Source organism: Stenella coeruleoalba (assembly GCF_951394435.1).
Source record: "Stenella coeruleoalba genome assembly, chromosome: 6".
Lineage (NCBI taxonomy): Eukaryota > Metazoa > Chordata > Mammalia > Artiodactyla > Delphinidae > Stenella > Stenella coeruleoalba.
This window is the reverse complement of record NC_137151.1, coordinates 109,345,941-109,373,873: the sequence shown is the minus strand read 5'-3', so window position 1 is coordinate 109,373,873 and position 27,933 is coordinate 109,345,941. Positions and strand designations below refer to the sequence as shown.

Sequence of the window (27,933 nt, the reverse complement as noted above, 5' to 3'; positions counted from 1 at the left end):
ATCTCCTGTCACCTCCACTTTCCCTTCTCTGCAAATCTTCCATAAATGTCCTTCTAACTCCACTTGGGTTCTGATACCCCGTGCCAGGCCATCCCTTATGTAAAAGCTCTCCTTACCCCTCCTGGGGTCTAATACCTTTTACCATGCATGGACGTCTTCCTCCCTCTGTTGCGGCACCAACACACCACACCAGGCTGCCTAACATGCCCTCCTTAGTCTTCCTAGGCTCTGACACCCTGTACTGTACCACCCTTCTGCTGGGATGTCCTTGTCACCCCATTCAGGCTCCTAGGCCCCAGGCCAGGTCACTCTCCTATGCAGATGCCCTTCTCACAGGATCAGATCCGACACTGTGCACGGCCACCACCACATCAGGTATTATAATTACTAGTGAAATATTGTAAGATTTCCTCCTGATATTAAGACCAAGACAAGAATGTCATTACTTCTATTCAACATTATACCGGAGATCTGAGCTGAAAAAAAATAAAATGTATAAAGATGGATAGAAAACTTTCTTATTTAGAGACTACAAGACTGTGTGTGAAGAAAGTAAAAAGAAGAATGTACAAAACTAACAAAAGAATTTATCAAGGTCACTAGATATAAGGGTCAATATTTAAAAATCAAGTGTATTTCTACATATAAGCAATAACAATTAGAATTGAAATTTTTTAAATGATGTCATTTAACACAGCATCAAAAAGCATCAAACACCTAGGAGTAAATCTAATGAAAAACATTCAAGATTCTACACGCAAAACTAGGAAACATTAGTGAGAAAAATTAAAGAAAACCTAAATAAACAGAGAAAAAGCATACTAATGGCTTGTAAGACTCAATAGTGTATTCATTTCCCCCAAATTTATCAAGAGATTGAATGCAATCCCAATCAAAATCCCAGTAGATGTTTCAATGGAAATTGACAGGCTGACTCTAAAATTTATATGGAAATCAAACAGCCAAAACAGCAAAGACAATATTGAAGAAAAAGAAGTTGGAAAGCTTATCTACCAGGTAACAGATATCAAAACTTATTATAAATCTATAATAACTAAAACAGCATGGTATTGGGGCAAGGATAGACAAATGGAGCAAACTCCATGAACAGATCCCTAAATGTACGGTCACCTGATTTATGATAAAGTTCTAATACCCTGGGGAAATGATTTTATTTTCAATAAATGGTGCTGGAGCAACTGTAAATCTTAATCTTTACCTCACACCATACACAAAAATCAGTTCTAAATGGATCATAGACTGAATAGAGCTTCTTGATGATAACTTAAGAAAATGTTTTCATAACTTAGAGTAGGCAAATATTTTGTAAATAGAACATAAAATTTAAAATAACTAACCATATGAAAAGTGATTGATAAACTGGACTACACTAAAATTAAGAGCTTCTGTTTAGGGGCTTCCCTGGTGGCACAGTGGTTAAGAATCCACCTGCCAATGCAGGGGACATGGGTTCGAGCCACGGGACATGGGTTCGAGCCCTGGTCCAGGAAGATCCCACGTGCCACGGACCAACTAAGCCCGTGCGCCACAACTACTGACCTGCGCTCTAGAGCCTGCAAGCCATAACTACTGAAGCCCGTGTGCCTAGAACCCGTGCTCTGCAACAAAAGAAGCCACTGCAATGAGAAGCCTGCACACCGCAACAAACAGTAGCCACCGCTCGCCGCAACTAAAGAAAGCTCGCACACAGCAACGAAGACCCAATGCAGACAAAAATTAATTAATTAATTAATTAATTTAAAAAAAAAGAACTTCTGTTTATCGAAAGTCATCATTGAGGGACTTCCCTGGTGGTGCAGTGGTTAAGAATCTGCCTGCCAATGCAGGGGACACAGGTTCCAGCCCTGGTCCGGGAAGATCCCACATGCCGTGGAGCAACTAAGCCCGTGTGCCACAACTACTGAGCCTGTGTGCCACAACTACTGAAGCCCCCGCGCCTAGAGCCTGTGCTCTGCAATGAGAAGCCACCGCAATGAGAAGACCACACACTGCCTGCGTGCAGCAACGAGGACCCAACGCAGCCAAAAATAAATAAATTTATTTTTTTAAAAAAAGGAAAAAAAAGTCATTGAGAGAGTGAAAAGGAAACCCAGAGAGTGGGAGAAGAAATATTATACATCTGCCAAAGGACTGGTTACAGAATATAAAATGAATCTCAGAACTATAAAAAGAATAAATCAATCAGGAAAAGACAGACAACTCAATTTTTTTAAATTTTATTTTATTTTTTTTTGCAGTACGCGGGCCTCTCACTGTTGTGGCCTCTCCCGTTGCGGAGCACAGGCTCCGGACGCGCAGGCTTAGCAGCTCATGGGCCCAGCCTATCCGCGGCATGTGGGATCTTCCCGGACCGGGGTATGAACCCGTGTCCCCTGCCTCGGCAGGCGGACTCTCAACCACTGCACCACCAGGGAAGCCCGATAACTCAATTTTTTAAATGGGTAGAAGACTTGAACAGGTGTTTTATAAATGGAAAGTCTAAATGGCCACTAAGCTTTTGAAAAGGTACTAAACCTCATCAGACACTAGGAAAAATGTAAATTAAAACTACAGGGCATGTCACAGTTTTTATCTGCCCTGTGGGCATGTCTTTCTGACATGCTTTCTTTGCCGGTAGGTTCTGCTTATTTTCTTATAACTTTGTAATTGATTTGGACTCAGTACTTTTCTGTTGTTTATTTTTACATGAAATTGATTATCCTGAATCTTTAGAGGGAAACATGGGTCAGAGTGAGTCTTCTAACCTCACAGAGTTCCTTTTTCTGCTATTTTCATGCAGTAATAAAATAGGTGGCAGCATGCTGTCTCAGATTTCCTGGCTCTACTCCCTTCCCCATTCTTGTCTGGGCCTTGTCTTGTCTTCATCTTTGTTGTACCTATCCTGCCCAATCTCAATTCTTCTCCAAGTACTTTCTTCTCAGCATGGGCTCCTGTCCTGGCAGAGAGCCCTGACTGATGGCCGTCTTGGGAGTTCACAAGGGCTAGAGAGCTCCATTTATTTCAGACCTTCCTGTAGGCTGCTTGCACTCACCCATGATTGAATTAGGTAAAACCCCGCCCAGTTTCTGCTTTCTCAAAATTAACGCATGAACACCTACCGGTTATTTTTATGTCCCTCCTGTTCTGTTTCATAAGAAGCCCACTACTTCCCTCTGCTTTCTTCTGCACAGTTGCCAATTCCGTCTTGCTGCCTTGTCCTCACCCACTTGTATTTTGGGCTTCGTGGGGATACCTTACCACCTAATTTGGTTGTAAACATTATCCATGGGTTTTTAGTTTTGCTATCTAAAACAATATGCCACAATGTTTCACAGAATTCCAATGTTTTATATCTTGGAATTCCAATGGGTTTTTTTTGGTTTTTTTGTCTTTGTTTTTTTTTTTCCCAATGTTTTATATCTTCTTGTGGATACTGGTTGATTGTGTTAACTTTGTACGAATTCATTGAGCTGTGCCCTTCATATTTGTGCACTCTGCTGTATGTATATTATAAACCAATAGAGAGTTTATTCCTGTATTAGGGTTCTCCAGAGAAACAAAACTAATAGGATGTGTAGATAGATAGATAGTTGGGAGGGGGGATTTATCTTAAGGAATTGGCTCATTTATCTTAAGGAGAGAGTGATTATGGAGACTGGCAAGTCCAAAGTCTCTGGGGATAGGTTGGCAAGCTGAAGACCCAGGGAAGAGCTAATGTTGCAGTTCAGTTCTGAAGGCCATCTTAAACTTAACCATACAGCCCCTAAAAAGAACCTCAATTTGAATTTATAGATGAGACTCAAAGATGCTAAGTAACTTGCCCAAGGTCACAGCTACAGAGTAGTGGATCCAGGAGCAGAACTTAGTTCTCCCTGAGGCCAGAGTCCATGCTCTTTCCACTACACCAGGCGAAAGGTGTTCTAATGGAGTCCGGTCCAATCTTCGTAGCTACTTTGCAGGTCCAAGATATCAGCCTCCTTGATGGGGGCTGCGATAGCTTCTGACTGTTCTCACTGCTTTTACCTTCCACACAGCAGCCAGAGTGACCATTTCAAGGGGAAAATCTGATTCTGTCACCTAGAACACTTCAGTGGTGTACCAGTGTCTTAGTCCTTTCAGGCTGCCATAACAAAACTACCATAGACTGGTGGCTTAAATAACATTTATTTCTCACAGTTCTGGAGGCTGGGAAGTCCAAAATCAAGGTGCTGGCAGATTCGATGTCTGCTGCAAGGCCCCTTCCTAGATCACAGATGACTGTCTTCTCACTGTGTCCTCACATGGTAGAAGGGGCAAGAGAGTCTCTGGAGCCTCTTTTATAAAGACACTAATCCCATTCATGAGAGCTCCACCCTCATGACCTAATCACCTCCCAAAGGTCCCACCTCCTAATACCACTGGGGCTTAGGATTTCACCATATGAACTTTGAGGGGGCACAAACATTCAGTCTGTAACAGTCACTAAGAATATAGGCGTAACTTCTATGATAAAGACCAAAAAATGTAGTTTACACAGGTTAGAAATTTATTACCTTGTCATATATAGTCTGAGTTTAACAGTCTGGGGCTGCTAGGGCTACTCCATGGTGATGGGGAGCCAGTTTCCCTCTATCTTGTTGCTTTGCCATCCTCGGCATATGGCTTCCACCTCATGGTCTAGGATGACTCCTCCAGCCCGGACCATCATGTCTGTACACCAGCCAGTGAGAAGAAAATAGGAGCAAATGGAAGCCTGTCCTTCTGCTCACAACCCACTGGTCAGAACTTGGTCACATGGGCAAATCTATATGCAAATGAGTCTGGAAAACAGTCTTTAACTGGGTAACCAAAACTCTGGGACTTGAATACTAAAGGAACAGAGGGGAAAACGGATATTCGGGAACAACCAATACTCTGTACTACAAATGGCTTTCCATCGCTCTTACAAAAATACTTTACATGTCTCTTGGTTTTGCCTTTCCAGGCTTCAGCCTCACCTCCCAGCACACCCCCTCACTCTCTGCCCTCCAACCACACTGGCCTTCTTCCAATTCCTCGAGTGTTCTATGCTACCCCCAACCCCAGAGCCTTTGCAGGAACTATTCCTTCTGCTGGAATGCTTTTCTCCGACATCACCTAATTAACTCTCACTCATTCTTCAGATGTCAGCTCAAGTGTCATTTCCTCAGGTAGGCCTTCTCTGATCCCATTCTAATATAGGTATCTTTCTTAACCACTCTTATCCACCATGAACGCTTCCTTTACAATACTTAGCCCAGTTGTAATTGTACACCTATTTGATAATTATTCAACTAATTCCCATCTCCTCCTCTAGACTGTAAGTCAATACAGGCAAGGCCACTTCAGTTTTGCTCACTGTTGTATCTCCAGTACCTAGCAGAGTGCCAGGGACAAATAACTTTCTTGAAAGAAAAGATAAGTGAGTGACAGTGAGTCCTCAAAATTGTCTGGAAGATACTGACAGGACAGTTTCAGCCGTGTGGACAAGTTCTCAGACCACATGAAGCTTGATCCAGAGACTTCTCAGCTCTATAGTCACTATGGCAGGTCAGGATTATCTGGGTCCTCCTGTGGGCGGAGAATGGCCAGGTTTGATTCTAGCATCCAGTGTATTGCCCTCGTGCCCCTGACTACAAATAGATTCTATCAGGCTTTTAGCGCTCTTGCTTTGATGAGGTTGTATTTTAAAAGAAGGCAAGTTGAATTCTGCCAGATTGCATCTCTGCAAAGAAATCCCCACAGCTGCATCACGTGAATGACTGGCTGCCCTGAGATACAGAGCTCAGGATACCCAGAGGGAAGAAGCACTTGGGGATGCCCACTGGAGTTAAAATGGAGTCAACTGGAGAATTTCTGCAAGTCAAAGATTTAACCCCCTCTTCTGCATTATTCCTGGTCCAAACACAAAGACCTCTGCAGACCTCAGGTTTGTGTCTGTATGCTTTTGGCTACAAGTCACAGAAGGCTCCTTCTCAGCTGATCTTTCTTGTCACCTATCACAAGGAGCCTGGAGGCAGGGCAGCCCAGGGTTCTTTAATTCAACCGCTGGAACACTCCATGGAAGACCTGAATTCTCTCCATTCCCATTTTATATAAATGGTCTGCCCCTTGCTTTTTTTATTTGACAATGTATCATTCCAAACAGGATTATAAAGAGCTACTTTATTCTTTGTTTTCTTCTTAAACTGAATAGTATCCCATTTTAAAGAGATACCATAACTTATTTAACCAGTCCCCTCTTGATGAACATTTAATTTGTATTCAGTCTTTTGCTATAACAAACAAGATGCGATGGATACTCGTGCATAAGTTATTTCATGTGCCAGTGAGTGCATCTGAAGATAAATTCCTAGAAGTGAAACTGCTTGGTCACAAGATATATGCAGCATTTGTAATTTTATAGATATTGACAATCTGCTTTTCATGTGGGCTGTACCAACTTACACTGCCCTCCCCAAATATGTACAGCAGTGCTTTAAGTCTTTTTGATACTTTAGCTTAAACATAGAGTGGGAAAACTATGGTGGACGCCTGAACGGTTTCTGCACAGAGAAACAGTCAGTGGGTTGCTTATCAACTCAGTTATTTTAACTGGTAGCAACACAAGCCTCAATCCTCCTTTTCAATAAATCATTAACCCTGTGGACTACCCCACCCCACCATTGTCTGAGGGATCCAGGCTGTCCGTGTGCAGTCCATATTTCAGAACTTAGCGCTGTAACTTCATCATTCTATCCACAAATGACTCCTCCCTAGATGTCTTTTCTCTCCATCTCCACCTGGCCATCTCCTAGCCTCCCGTAGACCCAGGTAAGATGTCTTCTCCTCCATTAAACGTTATCTGACACCCCCAGGCAGAATTATTCACTCTTCTCTGCTCCTACAGAATTTTGTTCACACCTCAATCATAGCACGAATCATCTGTAATATAATTATCCGCCTACCCATCTGTCTCCCACACTGCGCTTCCCAAGGACAGAAACCTCATCGTCTTCATCTTTGGGCCAGCGCCTCTGCACATGGTGCCTGGCACATTAATAGTTCACAGTAAAGGCTTGCTGAAATGAAGTTAGGTAAGGGCACAGTTTTGTAGTACCAGTAGCAAATGTAATAGTACTTCTCTTTTTCCTTTTCTGGTGGTGTTGATCAGAGGGTCAAAAATTCAGATGCTTCTGAATATTTCTTTATTTCCTTTTATGTTTCTGAACTTACCTCTTCTCCTTGAGCCTGTTCCGTTCTCTGCTATGTCCTCAGTGCCTAAAACAGTACCTGGGAGACAAGAGGCATTTCGTAAATAAATTTTGAATAAATGGATACCTCTGATCAGAAGAAACATCTACAGTACAGCTAGGATTTTTTTACCTGTTTGATGTAGCCAGAGGGTATTTCTAAGTTTTCCAAAAGCCTCAAGCTTTGTGCCTCATGTGCCAGTTCTGTGTATCTGGGTATTATTTCATCTCAAATTAATGCATGTAAAAGTGCTTAGCACTATGTCAGGTACTTAGTGCACATCCAGTAAATGTTTTGTTGGTTTTTTTTTGGCCACAGAGCTTGTAGGATTTTAGTTCCCCAACCAGGGATTGAACCCGGGCCCTTGGCAGTGAAAGCACTGAGTTCTAACCACTGGACCACCAGGGAATGCCCCTATTTTTGTTATTACCGCCACTAACTTAAGCATGCTCCCATCAGTTCACCACCTGTGCTAGTCTCTTCATCTCTCTCCCAGCAGATAATGTGGCCTTGATCCCTGGAAAACATCTGAAGCAATTTACCAGCTATGTGACACTGGGCCAGTTTCTTAATTAAGAAACTCTCAGATGCTCAATCTCTTCATTTGGACAACAAGCATTATATTAATATCTATCTCTGTGGATTGTTACGAAGATTAAATGAGACAAAAATGGACACTGCTTAGCACCATGCAGGGCTCAGAGTGAGCATTCAGCTACCATCGTCACCATCACCAGCAGCAGCAGCATCACAGATGCTGAAGGCTTTCCATCTCTTCTTTTTGAGGGGCTCATTCCCACAGCCCTTCTGGTTGACTATAAACCTTTAGCTGCTTCTGGCGTTTGCAGCATCACCAGGAGGCTTGTCTTGACCATGTGTGGATGAAGTCCCTGCTCTTCCCTTGATGCCCTCCTGCCTGCATTGTTTGAAGATATTTATTTCACTCTCACAAAAATGTTTTGCTCTGACCCATTCCTGAGAGCTGCAAGTAGGCCATAGGAACTTCAAATCACAGAGTACAGAGCCACCCACTCTTCCTGACCATATCCTGCCTGATGTCCAGTAACTGTCTGACACTTCACCCTGCCATGCAGGCCAATTTTGATGAGTCCTATTTCCCACAGACTCACTTGTGACTTTGCCCTGTAAACTTTCAGTGAACATGAGGTCACCTCTGACCCAGAGGTCATCGTTTCACCTTCTCCTGAGGACCTTCATCTAAAGAGGCAACGATACACTGTCCTTACTAACCCAGCTTTGTGCATGTTACTGTTTTATGAAACAAAACAATATATGGTAGGATAATTATAGAGACTAGAAGATAGAACTAACACAGAAGACAGGCAGAGGTTGTCTCTGTGGAGGAGGAAGGGGGATGTAACTGTGGAAGGGTCCACAGGGAGCGTATGGAACCCTCAGAATGTTCTGTTTCTTAACCTAAATAGTGGGTACATGAATGTTCATTGGATGATTAATCTTTAAACGACATATATTCATGTAATAAATATATTTAAGTGTATGTGATGTATTTCTTGATTTTTTGAAAAAAGGAAAATATTTGAAAGAGGAAGGAAGGAGGGAAGGAAGGAAGGAAAGGAGGGAGGGAGGGAGGGAGGGAAGAAAGGTGGGAGGAAGTAAGCTGGACCTGTTCATAGGAAAGAACGTGTCAATATCAAAGCCCCAGTTTGGGCTGATATTATTCAGCATCCAGGAGGATCATTTCAACAATGAATCTGTGGATCAGTTTTTTAAAATTTCTGAACTGTGCATTTAATCCAAAATCAAACATTCTAAGCTTCTTTCCTCAGAACATCTTCCAGACCAAGACGTATCTCATGGTTTTAGGGGACAGAATTTCTTAGGGAATCTTGACTTTATAGGTGTTCCTGCAGCAAAGGTGGGACAACCACTCACCAGGCCACAATACAAATCAACTCTAGTTTTCATCTTAAAATGAACTGTTTCCCATCCCCCAAACTAACTCTGTCACCTGCAGTACTCATATCTCAAACAAAAGACACTCTTACTCTCCAGAACATAAGATACCGTTCGCTCAGCACCAGCGTTCTCAATTTTGAATTATTTTCAAAAGCCTTGCTGGAATTTGTTTCCTGAACTGGCCAAGGCTTAGAATGCATGGTGTGGCCACAGCCCCGTCCTAAGACAGTTTCTTAAATACAGATCTCCACACTGTTACCACTTTATGACCTTGTCCTCCACTCTACCCCAACCACAGCTACTAGCCCAGGATTGGGCACCTACCTTATGATAGCTTATCTAGAAGTGAGCCAGTGGCCTGTGCATATTTGTTAAATAGGCAAATAAATGAAAGAATGGTGGCCATGATGTGACCTGGCATAAGAGCTTTGCCAAGAGAATTGACGCTGTCTAAACGAACCAATCAGATCACTCTCTTGTGGAGCTGAAACTGAGATGCAGAAGTCGGAAGATGATGACAGGTTGAGAAACTGAGTGAACACAAAAAGAGGGGGCAAGTGCAGAGGTTTTGAGGCCACAAAGAAGCAGAAGCTATGAGTAAGCAAAATCAATGAACAAGCAAATGATATTCAGAGAAGGGGTTGAGGGGTTGGCCGCCAGCAGGAAGAGTAGGAGAATCAAAGAAAGAAACAAGCTGAGTCCCCATGATGGCAGGGAACTGAAGCACTTATGATGTTGTGGGCATGATAACCCTGTGACCCAGTCACAAGTTTACTTAAGGTTCTAAATCACCTTCTAGTTCTCAAATTATGCCCCAGGCTACATAAGGATTAACTGTTCTTGGTTTCTTATAAAATATTTATTGAACTTCTTGCCACATGTAGATGATGTAGATGATGATATTAGAATAAAGTGATATCATCAGAATAAATCTATAGTGGGGAGGGTGTCTCCATCCCTTGCAATCAGAGGAGACTAACTAGCACAAGATTTGAGAAGGATCATCTGAAGGATATGCTTGTCATTCATTCATTCAAAAACTGTCTTGTACTGTACTAAGCACTGTACTATGTGCAGGAATCCCTACAGTATCCTCTGTAAGTCTGGTGTAGAGGATAGATAACAGTTATAGCACAGTGTGATAACTGACACAACAGAGGTTCACCCAAGATGCAAGGGTGGAGATAGCGTCCCAGAAAACTTGTCAATATGAGCTGAGACTTAAAGGGACTTTTAGCCATAAAAACAAGGAGGATGTTGAGGAGAGGCAGAAGGAACAGCATAAACAAAGGCACAGAGATCTGAAATGGCTGGTTGTGTTTAGGAAATTGTGAATACATGATTTTTTTTTTCTTTCTTTCCTTTTTTTTTTTTTTTTTTTTGCGTTACGCGGGCCTCTCACTGTTGTGGCCTCTCCCGTTGCGGAGCACAGGCTCCGGACGCGCAGGCTCAGCGGCCATGGCTCACGTGCCCAGCCATTCCGCGGCATGTGGGATCTTCCCGGACCGGGGCACGAACCCGTGTCCCCTGCATCGGCAGGCGGACTCTCAACCACTGCGCCACCAGGGAAGCCCAAATACATGATTTTTTACACTAAGCAGAAAGAGCTAGAATTGAGGGAAAGATTAAGAACCCAGGAAAGAAACTCTGTTTCAGGCTATGATGAAGTAGCTAGTACCAGAATAACTCTCTCACTGAAAACAAATATTAAAGCTAGATAAAACACAAACCATAGCTGTTTGATGACATCAAAGAACAACCAAGGCAACCAGGACCTCGAGAACCAAGTTACCAGAGAAAAGGGAAATGTAGAAAGAATGAAAAGCAGAAAAAAGGGTAAATTTGTAGGTAAATTTCATTGAATAATGACTGTTCAGAACAATAAATGTCATCTATTGTGAGGTTTACAATATATTAGAATAAACAATAGTATGAAAGCCAGGAGGGTGCTAAACAGAATTAAAGTGTTGTAAGGTCCTTGAATTGTCTAGAGAAAGGTAAAAGTACTAACTTAAAGGACACTTTGTTAAGTTAAGGATGTATGCTGTAATATCTAGGGTAACAAAATAATAATAGTAACAGTAAATGTGTAACTAACAAGTTATAGAGGAAGGAAACAGAATAATAAAAAAGTACTGATCAGGGGCTTCCCTGGTGGCACAGTGGTTGAGAGTTCGCCTGCCGATGCAGGGGACACGGGTTCGTGCCCCGGTCCGGGAAGATCCCACATGCCGCGGAGCGGCTGGGCCCGTGAGCCATGGCCGCTGAGGCTGCGCGTCCGAAGCCTGTGCTCCGCAACGGGAGAGGCCACAACAGTGAGAGGCCCGTGTACCTCAAAAAAAAAAAAAAATACTGATCAATACAAAAGAAGGCAAGAAAAAGATAAAAAGAAACAAAAAACAGTCTGTGAGCCATTTTGAGTTAACTTTTGTGAAGGTGGAAGGTCTTCGTCTAGACTCATTTTTTTAGCACATGGACTGTCCAGTTGTTCCAGCACCATTTGCTGAAAGACTGTCTTTTCTCCATCGTATTGCTCTTGCTCTTTTGTCAAAGATCAGTTGACTGCATTGACGTGGGTCTATATCAGCTCTGTCCATTCTGTTCCATTGATCTATTTGTCTGTCCTATCACTGCTACCACATTGTCTTGATTGCTGTAGCTTTATAGTAGGTCTTGAAGCTGGGTAGTGTCAGTCCTCCAACTTCACACTCTCCTTCAAGATTGTATTGGCTATTCTGAGATTTCTTTTTTGACCCGCGTGTTATTTAAAAGTGTGTTGTTTAATCTTCAAGTATTTGGGGATTTTCCAACTATCTTTCTGTTATTCATTTCTAGTTTAATTCCATTGTATGATTTCTATTCTTTTAAATTCGTTAAGATGTATTTTATGGCCCAGAATGTGGTCTATCTTAGTGAATGTTCCATGTAAGCTTGAGAAGAATGTGCCTTGTGCTGTTGTTGGATGAAGAAGTCCATGAGATGTCCATTATATCCAGTTATTTGATGGTGTTGAGTTCAACTGTATCCTTACTGACTTTTCTGTCTGCTTGATCAATCCATTTTCAATAGAGGGGTAGAAGTCTCTAAACATAATAGTGGATTCATCTTCTTTTCCTTGCAGTTCTATCAGTTTTTGCCTCATGTATTTTGACACTCTGTTGTTAGGTGCATATGCATTAAGGATTATTATGTCTTCTTAGAGAACTGACTCCTTTATCATTATGTAATACCCCTCTTTATCCCTGATAACCTTCTCTGCTCTGAAGTCTGCTCTATCTGAAATTAATGTAGCTATTCCTACTTTCTTTCTTTCTTTTTTTTAGGTTTTTTTTTTTAAGCAACTAGTGCTCAAGTTGTTTCATTTTGGCTTGCTTTTTTATGAATTTATTTATTTTTTATTTATTTATTTTTGGCTGTGTTGCGTCTTTGTTGCTGCACACGGGCTTTCTCTAGTTGTGGCGAGCGGGGGCTACTCTTCCTTGCAGTACACAGGCTTCTCATTGCGGTGGCTTCTCTTGCTGTGGAGCATGGGCTCTAGGCACGGGGGCTTCAGTTGTTGTGGCTCACGGGCTCTAGAACGCAGGCTCAGTAGTTGTGGCGCACAACAGGCTTAGCTGCTCTCTGGCATGTGGGATCTTCCCAGACCAGGGCTCGAACCCATGTCCCCTGCAATGGCAAGCTGATTCTTAACCACTGTGCCACCAGGAAAGTCCCCCTACTTTCTTTCAGTTATTGTTAGCATGGTACATCTTTCTCCATCCATTTACTTTTAATTTATATGTGTCTTTGTATTTAAAGTGTGTATCTTGTAGACAACATATAGCTGGCTCTTGTTTTTTTATCTACCCTGACAATCTGTTTTTTAATTGGTGCATTTAGAGCTTTGATGTCCAAAATTATTACTATTGATATAGTTGGGTTAATATTTATGATATATGTTACTGTTTTCTATTTGTCAGCCTTATTCTTTGTCCCTACTTTTTGTCTTCCACTATTTTTCTGCCTTTTGTGGTTTTGAGCATTTTATGATTCCATTTTCTCTCTTTTCTTAGTATATCAACTATGCTTTCCATAAAACTTTTTTTTCAGTGGTTGCCCTAGAGTTTGTAATATACATTTACAGCTAATCCAAGACCACTATCAAATAACATTATATCACTTCACAGGTAGTGTGAATACTGTATAGTAACAAAATCATCCTAATTCCTCCCTCTGATCCCTTTATCATTGCTGACATTCATTTCACTTTTTTATAAGCATGCGTAAGAATATATATATAGTCAAGTAATTGTTGCTATTATTATTTTAAACAAATTGTTATCTGATAGATCAATTGAAAATTTAAAAAATAAAAGTTTTTATTTTACCTATCCTTATTCCTTCTCCAGTGCTCTTCCTTTCTTTATGTATATCCAGGTTGCTGCTATGTCATTTTCCTTCTCTCTCTGCGCTCCTAGCATACTAATCATAGTTGTTTTTAATTCCCAGCCTGATAATTCCAACATCCCTGCCATATCTGAGTCTAGTTCTGATGCTTGCTCTGTGTCTTCAAACTGTGTTTTTTGTCTTTTAATATGACTTTTGATTTTTTTCTTGGTTGTCAGGCATGATGTACTGGGTAAGAGAAACTGCTGTAAATAGCCTTTAGTAATATGGTGTAAGGTACAGGGGGAGGGAAAGCATTTCACAGTCCTATGATTAGGTCTCAGTCTTTTAGTGAGTCTGTGATTCTGGACTGTGATCTTCACACATGCTTCTCATTCTCCTTTACCCTCTTAGGTGGGACAGAATGGCTAGACGGAGGCTGGAGTTCAGTATTTCCTTTCTCACAATTGGAAGGCTAGAGCCAGCCTTCCCTCAGGTCAGTTAGGCTCTGATAAAACCCCAGCAGGTTACGCTCTGAGCTCTGGTTAAATAGTTTCTCCTGAGGACAGACCTTGTTAAAAAGAACAGAATGTTCTGGTATATTTCAAAGTGGTTCCTTTTCCCCCTCCCCTGCCAGAAGCACAGGGGGATGTTTCTCATGATTCACTTGAGAACATGGTAGAACTACAGTAGGTAATACTCCTAAAAAAGGTGGAGGCCTCTCAATGAATGAGTCCCCTCGGAGTTTTTAACTCTCAGAATTGTCTATACTGAGCCTCCAGCAATTCATCAACTACAGTTCAGGTTTCCTACCCCAGCACTGGTTCCTGCAGAAGTTTCAGCTTGTGGTCTTCTGCTACAGTAAGCTGTGATTCTCTGCATTGGTCCTTTCAATTTGGGCGACAGTGGTTTGCCCTGTGACCTCACTTCTCTTATAGATCTAAGAAGAGTTGTTGACTTTTCAGTTTTTTCAGCTTTTTATTTGTTGTTAGGACAGAGTAGTGACTTCTAAGCCCAGAAACTGGAAGTCGTTATTTTTTATTATGGACTTCTAGCCTAATTTGCAGAGATTTCAATCCTGTAAAATATGCTGAGATTTCCTTTATGGCCCAACTTAAAACAAGAATTAAAAGAATCAAATTGTTTCCAAGTAACTTAACTGTAACCCAGAACAAAGTTCAAACACAAATGAATAGAAAATAAGACAGTATCCAACAAAGTAAAATTCACAGTGTTTGGCACCCCATCAAAGATTAGCTGACTTACAAAGAAGCAGAAAAATACCACCTGTAAGGAGGAGAAAAATCAATCAATTGAACCAACCTACAACTGAGACAGATGTTAGGATTAGCAGACAAGGACATCAAAACAGGTATTATACCTATAACTCCATATGTTCAGAAATAGAGTAGACACATGGAAGATAGTTTTTAAAAGAACTAAATCAATCATCTAGAGATGAAAGTACAATGTGTGAGATGAATAATACACTGAAAGGAATTAGTGACAGATTAGACTGCAGAAGAAAAGATTAGTGAACTTGAAGACACAGACTGTGGTAAGTTTAAGATGTATACTATAAACCCTACACAGCCACTAAAAAAACAAAGAATTATAGCTAAAAAACCAATGAAGCAAATAAAGTAGAATAAAAAAAGTACTCAGTCCAAAAGATGGCTGAAAAGGAGGAAAAGGGAACAAAGAATGGAGAGGACAAATAGAAAACAACAGCAAGCAACGTGATAACCAACCTAACCATATTAAAAATCACATTAAATGTAATTGAATTAATTAAATGAGAGAGACTGTCAGTTTGGATTACAAAAGAAAAAGACCCTACTATGTGCCTCCTAAAATAAATACACTTTAAATATAAAGACGTGAATAGGTAAAAGTATAGAAAAAGACATACCATGCTGGTACTAAAAGAAAGCCAGAGTGGCTATAATAATATCAAAGTAGATTTCAGAGAAAAAACATAACCAAGAATAAAGAAGGTAATTTATAATGATAAAAGGGTCAAGTCATCAAAAGAACATAACAATCCTAAGTGTTTATGCACCTAAAAACAGAGCTCCGAGATTCACAATGCAAAAACTGATAGAACTGTAAGGAGTAATCCACAATTATACTCAGATTTCAATATCCTTTTGCCAATAATTTACAGAACAAGTTAACAGAAATTCATAAGGATATAGAAGATATGAAGAGCACTATCAACAAACTAGACCTAATTGACATTTATAGAACACTCCACTCAACAAAAAGCATACACATTTTTTTCAGTGGGACACGCAGGTTTGCAGCTGAGAAGAACCATCTAGGTAGGAAACAGACTTGAGAGTCATTAGCTTTCAACTTGTAATTAAAGTCTTGGGAGCAGAGGCAAAGAGAGTGTGGAGGGTGAGAAGAGAGCAGGGCCTGTGACCACAGAATGGGTAAAGGAAGAGGAACCAGCAGAATAGCCCTAGGAGCAGCCAAGAAGTAGGAGAACAGGAGGGTGGATGTCATCAAGACCACATGAAGAGTATTTCACTCTTCATTCCATTTCAGGGAATAGTCCATAGAGTCAAGTCTACATTTTATTCATTCAACAACTCTGAGCGCCTGCTACATAGCAGGCACTCTGCTGGGGTCAAAATGGGAAGAGAGGAAGCAGACTCAGACCCTACTCTCCTGGAGTTTACAGTCTAGAGGAAAAGACAATCAAATAAATCTCTCCAATAAATTTGTAATTACAAAGATGGTTTTTTGAGAGCATACATCAGAGGAATGCTATCTTCCCTGTGGAAGAAACATTTGAGCTAGGTCAAGATGGAAGATAAAATACCAAAAGCACAGCAACAAAAGAAAAAATAGATAAATTGGACTTCATCAAAATTAAAAACTTTTGTGCTTCAAAGAACACCAACAAGAAAGTGAAAAGACCACCTGAGCAGAGGAGAAAATGCTGGCAAAACGTATAAAGGATAAAGGACTTCTTTCTAGATATAGAAGAACTCCTAAAACTCAATAACAAAAAGACAAATAATCCAACTGAAAAATGAAGAGAAGATATGAATAGACACTTATCCAAAGAAGATATACAAATGGCTAATAAGCATGTGAAAGTAAGTTCAAAATCACTTGCATTAAGGAAATGCAAACCAAAACCATAATGAGATACCACGTCACACCCAAAAGGATGGTTATGATAGTAATTTTTAAAATGGAAAATAACAAGTGTTGGTGAGTGTATTAGTTTCCTAAAGCTGCCATAACAAAGTACCATAAATTGAGTGGCTTAAGTAACAGAAATTTACTGTCCCACAGTTTTTGAGGTGTTAACAGATAAACTGAGGCACATATAAAATGGGTGAAGGAACACGTGCAAAAGTTTTGTATCGGGAAAAGAGCATGGCTCATTGGAGACATGAAAGATCAGTGTGTGTGACTGGGACGACACTGGAGAGGACTGGGTCTGACCATGCAGGTTGGAGATTTGGGTCTTATCCTAAAAGCAAAGGGGAGCCACTGAAAGATTTTAAGTAGAGGCGGATAGGACTTACATTTGAAAAGAGCATTGGTAGCAAAGGAGAGTCAATTAAGATTAAGACTGAAAAGTTAGATTTAGCAACAAAGAAGTTAGTGACCTTGGACAAAATCAATCCAGGTGAAGAGACAGGATGACTAATTTGGGGAATTGGAAGGGAAGTGGAGTCGGCAAAATTATACTACACTTGGTAAAGCCTCTCCCTATTCCAGTCTCCAGGGAAACAGACCAAAAATATACTTGGCTTGAGAAACAACAAAAGACATGTTTGCATGCATATTCACTCACAGCCGGTTCACCAGCTGATTCTGTTTCTGTTCAAGAATTCCAAACTTACCCTGACACAGAGGGAGGACCCATGGCTGCAGTTCTTCTGATGGTTCTCTCTCACCAGATCCTGGCCTTCTTTCATCGCTGGCAGGGGTGGATGAGGGCTGCCACCATTGGAGATTTGGAGACACTTCAGAAACACAACTTTTTCCCTTTTATCTTTACTGGGCCTCTCAGTAAAGATAACTCCTCTGAACTCTGCACAACCCAGAACCCAAAGGCAGGCCAAGTAGACACACTCAAGCCCTACTCACGGGAAGACCCTACTTAAAAATGCCCCAAGCTGCCCTAGCTACTTCAGTGCTCCCAGATAGGAAAGTCCCAGTGGAAAGAGGCACCTGTCTTAACAGATGTGGGTTAAAATATCTTAGTTTTGCTAATTTTATAAAAACATTATCTTGTAAACACGTTGCTAAGATCCCTTCCATGGCCATAGACTGGGCCTGGGTAAGTGGGCGTCCAGAAAGTGAAGTTTGGTTAGTGTCAGAGCAAACCACCTCTGCTGTCACAAAGGCTCCTTAAAAGGCTGAGCCAAAGGGTGGGAACTTTATCCACATTTGGAGGGAGGTGCAGCGGCCCGGGCTGAGCTCTGGGGAGACAAGAAGGGGCTTCGTCACAGTGGCTCACGGAGCGTGACCGGCCCCGGGTAGCTGCCCAATGAACGAAGCTGTGGCCACTCCCGGCCTAATCCCACGCCGAGGTCTCCGCTGACCTAACGTCCCGCTCCTGCGGCGCTCGACCGATTCCCAGAAGGGACACCGACCTCCAACCCACTCTCCCCTCCCGCAGGTTTCAAAAGGAGCGCACCCCCTCGGGCCCGCCTCCTCACTTCCGGCCTGGAAACCTGTTAGTCCCGCCAGGTCTCGCGATATTGCTTCTCCTCGCCGGCCGAGCCGACCGGGCTGGCAGACCTCGTAGGTCTGAGGGCGGTGACCCTTTTTGGATGTCCTTTGGGGTGCTGGCTCTTCGCCCGGCCCGTTTTCTACCAGCACGAACGGGTCTATAAAGGCCCACCGGCTCACTTAAGTCCAACGGGCCCTAATGGTTCAGATAACGGGCGTCAGGGATTTGCCTTCCACCCCGTGCCCATGCCTGACTGTGGCCCTGGTCGAGTTTTGCAAAAATATTAATGACTGCCTGTTCTAGGCGTTCACTAGAATGTGATTTTTACCCGCATTATACAGATGGGGAAACTGAGGCTTAAAAGTGAAGGAACCGGCCGAGGGTCACAGAAAAGGATGCAACCAAAATTCGAACCCAGTCTGACTCCAGCTCTGAAGGCTCGTGGCAGAACAATTTGTGAACAGATCACTCCTCCCCCTAGATTCCTAGAGGAGAGCGTAGCTCAGTGAAAAGTGTCGCAGCTTTGGGTTCACACAGACTCAGGTTCATACGAAAATCTAGACACTTCCTTGCTACGTGACCTTGAGCAACTTGGTTAACCTTTCTGAGGCTCTTTCACTGATAGATGCGGGTAATGATACTTCATGGGATTATTGTGAGTGGTCTGTATGTTCAGGGCCTACTCCAAAGTAAGCACTCAATAGGTGGAAGCTACTGCTATTAATAATTCTTTTTATCCCCTTACATGTTGTACAGTGTTCAATCTTTAGGAGATAATAAATAAACCATAAGTGAAAGAGTGAATGAATGGAGGGAGAAATGAAATAAGTCTGGCCAGGTACCAGGTGGTCCTTGCCTCCAGCTCACTAATCTCTTACCCCCTTAGCTGATGTGGCTGCACTTCAAAGGGCTTGAAGTGGGAAATGACTGCTTATCTTCCACACAGGTGTGCGTGTGTGTGTGTGTTTTAACTTGTTATTGAAGTAAGATACAGAAAAGCACACAAATCTTAAGTGCACTCAAGTTTTCTTTTTTGTTTTTTTGTTTTTTGCAGTACACGGGCCTCTCACTGTTGTGGCCTCTCCCATTGCGGAGCACAGGCTCCAGACGCGCAGGCTCAGTGACCATGGCTCACGGGCCCAGCTGCTCTGCAGCATATGGGATCTTCCCGGAGCGGGGCACGAACCCGGGTCCCCTGCATCGGCAGGGGGACTCTCAACCACTGTGCCACCAGGGAAGCCCGCACTCAAGTTTTTATAAAATGAGCATGCTGGTGTAACCAGCCCCTTGACGAAGAAGCAAAACATTACCAGCTCTCAGAATCCCCCTCATGTTTCCTTCTAGTCACTACTTCCCCTGCAGGGGTAACCACTATTCTGCCTTCCAGCAGAAATTAGTTTTCCCTGTTTTTGCACAGGATGCAACTGAAATCATATAGTGGACCCCTGTGCCCATGACCTCCTGGCATGCCTCTCCCTCTCTGAGGTAGAAAATGATATTCTGCTGCTGCTTCTTCTCAAAAGGGTTCCGATGGTAGAGATATGTGTGCCCTGGTAGTCCCTGTCTTTGCCATTATACCCCAGATCTTTCCTTCACAAGGAAGGCCCTGGGAAAGTGGGAAATGGGGATGTACTGAGCCACAAGCTGGTCATATCCAGCCTCACACCATTCCAAATAACAGTCTTCCCTCTTCTCTGTTCGATGCACCCTTTCCCCCCCCTCCACTGAAACCCCTTTCTCACTCAGGGTGATGCACTCTCAGAGATTCTGCTGTTCTTCCCTGTGGTATGGGGTCCACCACAGTCCCTGGCCCACTAGACATGTCTGTTCATCCCCAAACCCAAATTGTGGGCATGGTTTCGTTCTCTTCCAAATGTCATATAGGTTAAGGGACCTGGCTTAAGGGTTCTGGGTGTTCTGTCTCAAGGGGGCAGTGTTGCCTAATACCATGAGACAGCCCAGTCCCTAGCCCAGGCAAGAAACCCCATTACACAGATATTATCATCAAACCCGTGTTACAAATGCAGAGCGTAAGGCTTAAAGAAGTTTAAAGGATTTGTCCAAAACCGTATAGTTTGCAAGTGACGAGAATTAGACTTTGGGAGTGCCATTTGATGTAGGTCTAGAAAGCTGGGTATCTCCTGAAGACCTCTATTCAATGAGACTGAAATGGACAAGTTGCATAGATATTTTACATATTTTTTACCTAGTACTCAGAAGAACTCCAGGAGACATGTGTTTTTATTTCCATATGGCAGATGCAGAAATTGAGATCCAGAGAAATTATTTTGTCCAAGGTCACAGGGATAGTGAGACTAAATTAAGATTCAACCCCTCTCAACCCATAGTTTGCCCCGCAAAGCATGGCTCTTTCCTCTGCCCTGAACCACACTAAGCAGAAGGTTTTTGACAAATGCAGATATGAGTGGTACATGGGATAGGAGAGTAGGGGAACATTCCAGAGAGAGCAAAGCATGTTCCACAAAGGGGCTCTTTTGATTCTCTATTATTGTGGAACAAACCACCCCCAATTTTAGTGGCTTAAAATAACAATTTATTATTAGCTTCACAGTCCTATGGGACACTCAGCTGGGCAGTTCTCGCTTGGGGTCTCTTATGCAACTGCAGTCAGGTGGAGGTTGGGGCTGGAGTCATCTGAAGGCTCAACTCTGCTGGATATCCAAAGTGGCTTTTTAAAATCACGTGTCTGGTATCTCATCTGAATTAGCTGAAACAGATGGGGACTAACCAGGAATTTCTCTCGCCACACATGTGTTTGCATGTGTTTGCTTAGATTTCCTCATAGCATGGTTGTCTCAGAGTAAATGGACCTCATACATGGTGACTGGCTTCCCCTAGAGTAAATATTCCAAGAGGCTGAGGCAGAAGCTGCAAGACTTCTTTTTTTTTTTTTTTGGCTGTGTTGGGTCTTCGTTGCTGCACGCAGACTTTCTCTAGTTGTGGCGAGCAGGGGCTATTCTTCGTTGCAGTGCACGGGCTTCTCATTGCGGTGGCTTCTCTTGTTGCAGAGCATGGGCTCTAGAGCACATGGGCTTCAGTAGTCGCAGCACGCGGTCTCAGTAGTTGTGGCTCACGGGCTGTAGAGCACAGGCTCAGTAGTTGTGGTGCACGGGCTTAGTTGCTCCGTGACATGTGGGGTCTTCCTGGACCAGGGCTCGAACCCGTGTTCCTTGCACTGGCAGGAGGATTCCTAACCACTGCACCACCAGGGAAACCTCTGCAAGACTTCTTATGCCCTGTCTTTGGGAGTCATGCTGTGTCACTTCCACAGCATGCTATCCATGAAGATGAATCACAGGCCATCCCAGATTCAAGGGCAGGAGACAATACTTAGGTGTGAATATCAGGAAGAGTGGTTCAATAGGAACGATCTTTGGAGATCAGTTGCTACAAGGGGCTGAGGCAGGAAGGATCAGCTCAGGGGACTGCACGTAATCCTGCTTCAGTGGAACATGTTGTGCAAGGGAGAAAAAACTAGAGGTGGTGCTTTGTGGCAGATGGTGGAGAGCTTCAGTGACACGCTCAGGAACCCGTATATGGGTACACACTGGGTTCTTAGGCTGCCCAGCATCTGAGCCTCCTTCCTGTGTTGGAGTAGCGTCCTTAGTGGATGTCTTAATGAGACATCCCTTGACCCCTGGCAGGAAGGTCACAGGACTATGACCTCAACAGTGTGCCAAATTGATGACCCCACTCAGGACTCTGAATCTTCGGCAAGTGACCCCAGGAAGCAGATGACTGTTTATGATTCGAGGCAGCACCAGTCAGGTCTCAGGGTGGTGGTGGCCTTGTGAGAGCCCAGAGCCCAGAGGAAGCAGCCCCCTAGTCAGGCTGCTCCTGAGCAAGACCTGAATAAGGTTCTGGCGGCCTAGCTTCTCTTGATTCCTGCCTATTTCCTGAGCCTGATTCTGGAGGCTTCCTGTCAATTCTGTGAGCTGCCTGATATCATTCCAGTACATTCCTCTTCTACCTAAGTGAACCAGAGTCCATTTCTACTGTTTGCAATTAAGAGCCCTATTTGGTACAAAGACCCATTGAAAGCTTCAGCCAGAGGACATGACATGATCAGAGCACTTTAGGGGAGAGAAAAATTGAAAACTCTGACAGAGGTGGATTGAGGAGGCCAGTTGGGAGGCCGTTGTGACATTTGAGTGTGTGATGAGCTATGATATTGACAGCGCCGATGAAGTGAGTGAATGGGCAGGTTTTGGCCACTCACGGAATATGGAAAAGAAAGGAGAGGGAAAAGTCCAAGCTGACAGGAGTTTTGAGCCTTAGTAACTAGGAAAATGATGATGTTACAAAGAGAAGAAGCAAGCCAGGGAGAACTAGTTTGAGGGGGAAATCATTCATTCATTCATTTAACAAACACTGAGTGCCTCCTCTATGTCAGGCACTGTTCTAGGCGTTAAGAAGACATCAGTGAACAAAACAAAATTTCATTCCTTATATTAACAAATACGTACATGAGATCATGAAACTGCCTTGATTAAGCTTTAGTTTGTGGTGCCGCAGACACATGGCAAAACATGTTTAGCCGGAACTTCAGAAAAGATCCTACAAAGGAAGACTGGGCCTAAAGACAGATTGGTAGTCATTCTCAAAGACATTTCATTCGTTCATTCACTTACATCTATTGAGTACCTACTATGTACTCAGTACCATTCTTGCCGTAGGAAGCGAGTGGAGGGGGGAGAGAGAGAGAGTCTCAGCTCTCACAGAATTTCCATTATAGAGCATAGAGGCAGACAGTAAACAAATACACAAATACGTCAAATATGTGATGTATACTCTGAAGAAAAATAAAGGAAGGTAAAGGTAAGAGAAGTTCTGCTCTTTTAGATAGGATGATCTGTAAAGGCCCCTCTTGGTTTTTGTTTTTGTTTTTTTGCGGTATGCGGGCCTCTCACTGTTGTGGCCTCTCCCGTTGCGGAGCACAGGCTCCGGACGCATAGGCTCAGCGGCCATGGCTCATGGGCCCAGCCGCTCCGCGGCATGTGGGATCTTCCTGGACCGGGGCACGAACCAGTGTCCCCTGCATCGGCAGGCGGACTCTCAACCACTGCGCCACCAGGGAAGCCCAAGGCCCCTCTTGGAAAGAGATGTTTGAGTCAAGTCCTGAATGCAGGGGGGCAACATCCATGTAGTTTTCTAGGGGAAACATATTTCAGGCAGAGAGAATAATGAGTGCAAAGACACTGAGGTTGGACAATTTGTTTTGTTCAAAGAACTTCTAGGAGGTCAGTGTGGCTAAAGCAAAATTGATGAGGGCAGAGTAGAAGGAGGGCAGAAGTAGAGGTGCAGGTGGTAGGGAGCAGATCTTGTAAGGCCCTGTCGTTATAAGTACTTTGGCTCTTGTTCTGAGTGAAATAGGAAGAGTTTGGACAATTTTGAGCAGAGGAGGTGCACTCCATGATTAATACTTCAAAAGGATCACTCTGGTTGCTGTGTATAGAGTATACTGGTAGTTTGTAAGGGCAGAAGCAGGGAGATCAACTAAGAGATAATTGCAGTCATTCAAGGCAAGAGACTATGGTCTCTTGCACCGTGATGGCAATGACGGAGGAGATGACATGTGACCGAACTCTAGATATAAACTGAAGGAGAACCAGCAAGATCTGCTGATGGGTTAGATGTGAGGCGTCAGAGAAATAAAGGAGTCCAGTGCCTCCAGAGTTTTCAACAGGAAGATCCTCTGACATTTACTGAATAGGAAAGATTGAGAAGTATTTCTAAGCCTCAAGAGAGTAAAATTGTTTCCAGCCTTCCTGCCTGCCCGCCTTTCTGAACTAGTTTTTCTGGCTGAAAAGCCATGATGTGGGGCTAACAAAGGGAAGCATCCATGTGGGGGCAGAGTGGACATTAGGCTGTCATAGGTTATCAAGGGCAAGATGCGAGAAGAGGATGTCTGCAAGGTAAGTGGAGGGGGCGGCAGCAGCAGTCAGGAACATGTTACTTACAAAGGGATTACTCCAACAAGAAGGGAGAAGGAAGTTACACAAATAAAAAGGGAGAAAATTAGAATAAATCCTATAGTGTTGGATGGGAATTGAAGGCATTGTGTGAACACATGGTTTTCTACATACTTTGATAAATGATAGATAGATAGATAATGTGTGTTTAATCATACACAAATTTCCTAGCACTCTCGATAAAAGGCCCGGAAGCAGTGATATCCCAAGAACAATGAGCACACCTGGCACCCAGATCTTGATTTCTAAATACCATTCTCTACTAAAAGAAACTAAGTCCCTTGGAGAAATGGCTGATTACAGGACTTGAGCAGAGAAAGTACAAGATGAGCCCTGAACATCTCGTTGTGCCAGAAAGTAAGGAAGTACTCAAAGAATTGTGGTGACAGAAGCCAGCCTGGCAGCTGGCCGAGTCTGGGAAATTCTAAGCATCAGAATAAATAATGAAGCAATGAGTGAAACACTCACATCTGTAATATTGCTGCATAAAGTTGTATAGCCTGAATCTAATCATGAGGAAACAACAGACAAACCCAAGTTGAGGGACATTCTACAATGTAATAGGTCTGTAACCTTCTAAATCATCCTGGTCATAAAAGTAAAGGAAATCTTGGGAACTGTCTCAGACTGAAGGAGACTGGAAAGACATGACAACTAAATGCAATGAATAATTCTGAACTGGATCTTTTCATCATTAGGCCAATTGATGAAAGTTCAGTAAGGTCTGGGAGTTAGACAGTATTAATGTATCAATGTTAATTTCCTGATTGTGAGCATTGTATTAGGTTATGTAGGAGAATATACACTAAAGTATATACATTAAAGTATTAGGGGTGATGAGGCATTGTGTAGGTCATTTATTCTCAAGTTCAGGGAAGGGGAAAGTTCTTTGTACTATTGTAAATTTTCTGTTACACCAAATAAAAAGAAAAAAGAGAAGGAAAGAGTGAATGGAATCCCTGAGGCAGTGGAGAATGAGAGAACTAGGCAGCGCAACATCAAACACGTGGACTAAAGAATTGAATATGTCTAAGGGGAGGACATTTAATGAAGTGTAGTGCTGCAAAGAGACCAAAGAGGATCAAGACTGAGAAAAAGGTATTAAAATTATTTTCTATATTGTTAATCATGACAGCATCTTTATACACACGCAGTACAATAAATCAGCGGTTCAATTCGCAACAGTACTGGAGATGCATGTGGATTTGAGGACCCTCTAACAACTTCTCAGTTCCCTAGGCTCTGAAGTTCAGAGGTTGGAAGCCTGCTTTCCCTACAAAGTTTTATGATTTTAAAAAGAAAATCCCAATGACATAATCATATTAGCTCTTGTCAGGAGGTCTCCCTAATTCCTACTTTTAAAAGGGTTCTTTTTAAAATTTAATGTATTCTAATGATGTAATTCGATTCTCACATTTTGGGCAAAAATATTCTGGATATGGAATTTTTATTGTGCCGAAGTATTACATGTTCATTATAGATAAACGAAAAATGTAGATAAAATAGAGACAAATTTTAAACCACCTATAATTCCATCATCCAGAAAATGATTTCTGTTAGCGTTTTACTGCCTACTTTAGACATTAAAAATGCAACTGACATCTATAATTTTTGTTGCGATAAAGGAGGGATCCTTCCCTGTGCTATTTTGTACCTTGCACACACACGCCCCCCCCCCCCCCATAAAGAGCAAACGCTCAGTCTCAGTCCCTAAATATACTTCAAACCACCTCATTTTTAAGGGCACTGCGAGGAATCCTATTGAACAGATGGGCGGCGATTTATGTAATCGTGTTCCTATTTGCGGACTTTCACATTGGGCTCCAAGAGATCGCACCTCAGTACTTGCCCTCGAAGCCTGGACGACTAGAGAGGATGGGAGGTTGGGGGACAGTTAGGTCGCCGGACAAGGTTTTGAGCACGCAAAGACCGAGGAAAGAGAGTCAGAGAGGCCGCGGCCGGCAAAGAGCAAAGGGCCCAAAAAGTCGGATTTGGGAGCGACGTGAGGCAGAGGGTGGGGTGTACCCAACGGCAAGGGGCGCCAAATGGGTGGAACCCCAAATCCTTGGAACTGGAGCGATACCCCAGACCGGCGGCGGCAGCTGGAGATCCAGGCCGGAAAACTGGTGCGCTGCGGCTCCGCACCAACAGAGGGCGCTGGGTCCACAGCAGTGCGAAGGGGGAGGGTCCCAGCTGCCGGCCAGATGTGGGCAGCTGGACCACGGGAGACTTGAGCTCTACCCTAGCCACTGCAGACCGGTGGGCGAGGGGAGAGGGAAGAAGGGATGGCAGGGGGCAAAGGTGGTGGCAGAATACCCGACGTCGCTGCCCCGCAGGCTCCCGGACTGCCTTGCATTGTGGGGTAGAAATGCGGGAGCCTCTTGCCCAGCGGGGGCGCCGTTTTCCGATTCCCAGAAAAGTGCGATACCGGTTGTCAGCCGCCCTGGGGCTAGCTCAGCACAACAGAGCCGGGTCCACCGGGCGGGACATTGGGCCAGGAGAGACTCACGCGATCGTCTGCGGCAGGAAAGAGACCTGGCCTTGAGGGCTTTGAACTCTTGCGTTCACACACACACACACACACACACACACACACACACACACACATCCTCCCTGCGCTCTTTCTGCCCTGGGTGCAGTGTGCATTCGAGGAGGGAGGAACTGAGGCAGCGCAGGACTGAGCACCGAGTAGACCCTCCTCCCCGTCTTGTCTGGAGCGGAGACTTTGGGCTAGAGGGCCGCAGCCCGAAGCTCCAGTGAAGGACCCCTGGCCGGGGACTACCCCAGGGACCCCGCCGCCTGGACCTGCTGAGGTCCCCACCCCGGCCGCTTCCTGGACTCCGGAGTAATCAGCTGCTGCGCGCATGCTGTAATTGGCGGTGCAGGCCCTGCCGGGCAGAGGACCCGCGGGCGGCGCAGGGGAGGGCGAGGGGCTTAATTGCAGGGCTTCGGGTCGCAGTCTGGGATGCAGCTCCGCTTGCGGGGGGAGGGGATGGACACTTAGCTCGGCGAACCAGACCTCGGAGGAAGCCAAAAGACCTTCGGGGTCGGCAGTTCGGATCCCTTCCTCAGAAACGGGGTTTAGGGGCTTGAACCCCAGCGAGAGTGAGGGGGGAGGACCGGGACATCTCCGGAGATCTGGGGGTGGCGAGGGCAGATTCCAAACTCCCCGTCCCAACCCCAGAAGCCCTGGAGCGTCTTGTCCGAGACTCCTCCCTCGTTCTGACCCTCTAGCCTCCCCTTTCTGCTGCCCCCATCACCCCCCTTCTCGTATCCCCGGGGCGCTCCCACCCTGGGGAAGAATGTGCCCTCCTAGCGCACCCTTGCCATGGTAACGGCACACCCCCACCCCCGCGCACCGCAGCGGCCCGGCCTGGCCCGGAGGGCTGCGAGAAAAGGGGGGTGGGGTGGGCGCCTCCCAGCCCTGCGGACACACCTCAACTGCCCTGGTTGCCACAGCAACCGGAGGCGTTTGGAAGTGCGCAGCCGCGAAGTGGCAAAGGGCTCTCCACGATCCCGCACCCCTCTAATCCACCAGCAGAGGACCGTGGCTCCTGGGAAGGACTGCCACCCCCCAACTTCAAGGACAAAGTCCAGAGAGGGACCACGGGGCGTCTCAGTTTCCACGCAGGGCAAGCCTAGGGAACAAAGGCAGCCGGAGCCCCCAAAGAGCCTGGAACTTGAAAAGGGATCCCCTGCGCC

The 27,933-nt window shown here is 44.2% G+C and overlaps 1 long non-coding RNA gene across 1 annotated transcript; it reads right to left on the bottom strand.

The window, feature by feature from the left end:
• Positions 1-3,936: 3,936 nt before the first annotated feature.
• LOC307188180 lies at positions 3,937-17,474 on the bottom strand. The gene is made up of 3 exons (XR_013828821.1): positions 17,403-17,474; positions 7,213-7,269; positions 3,937-5,568 (listed from the first exon to the last, which is right to left on the bottom strand). It is a non-coding gene; the product is annotated as an uncharacterized lncRNA (long non-coding RNA).
• Positions 17,475-27,933: the final 10,459 nt, after the last annotated feature.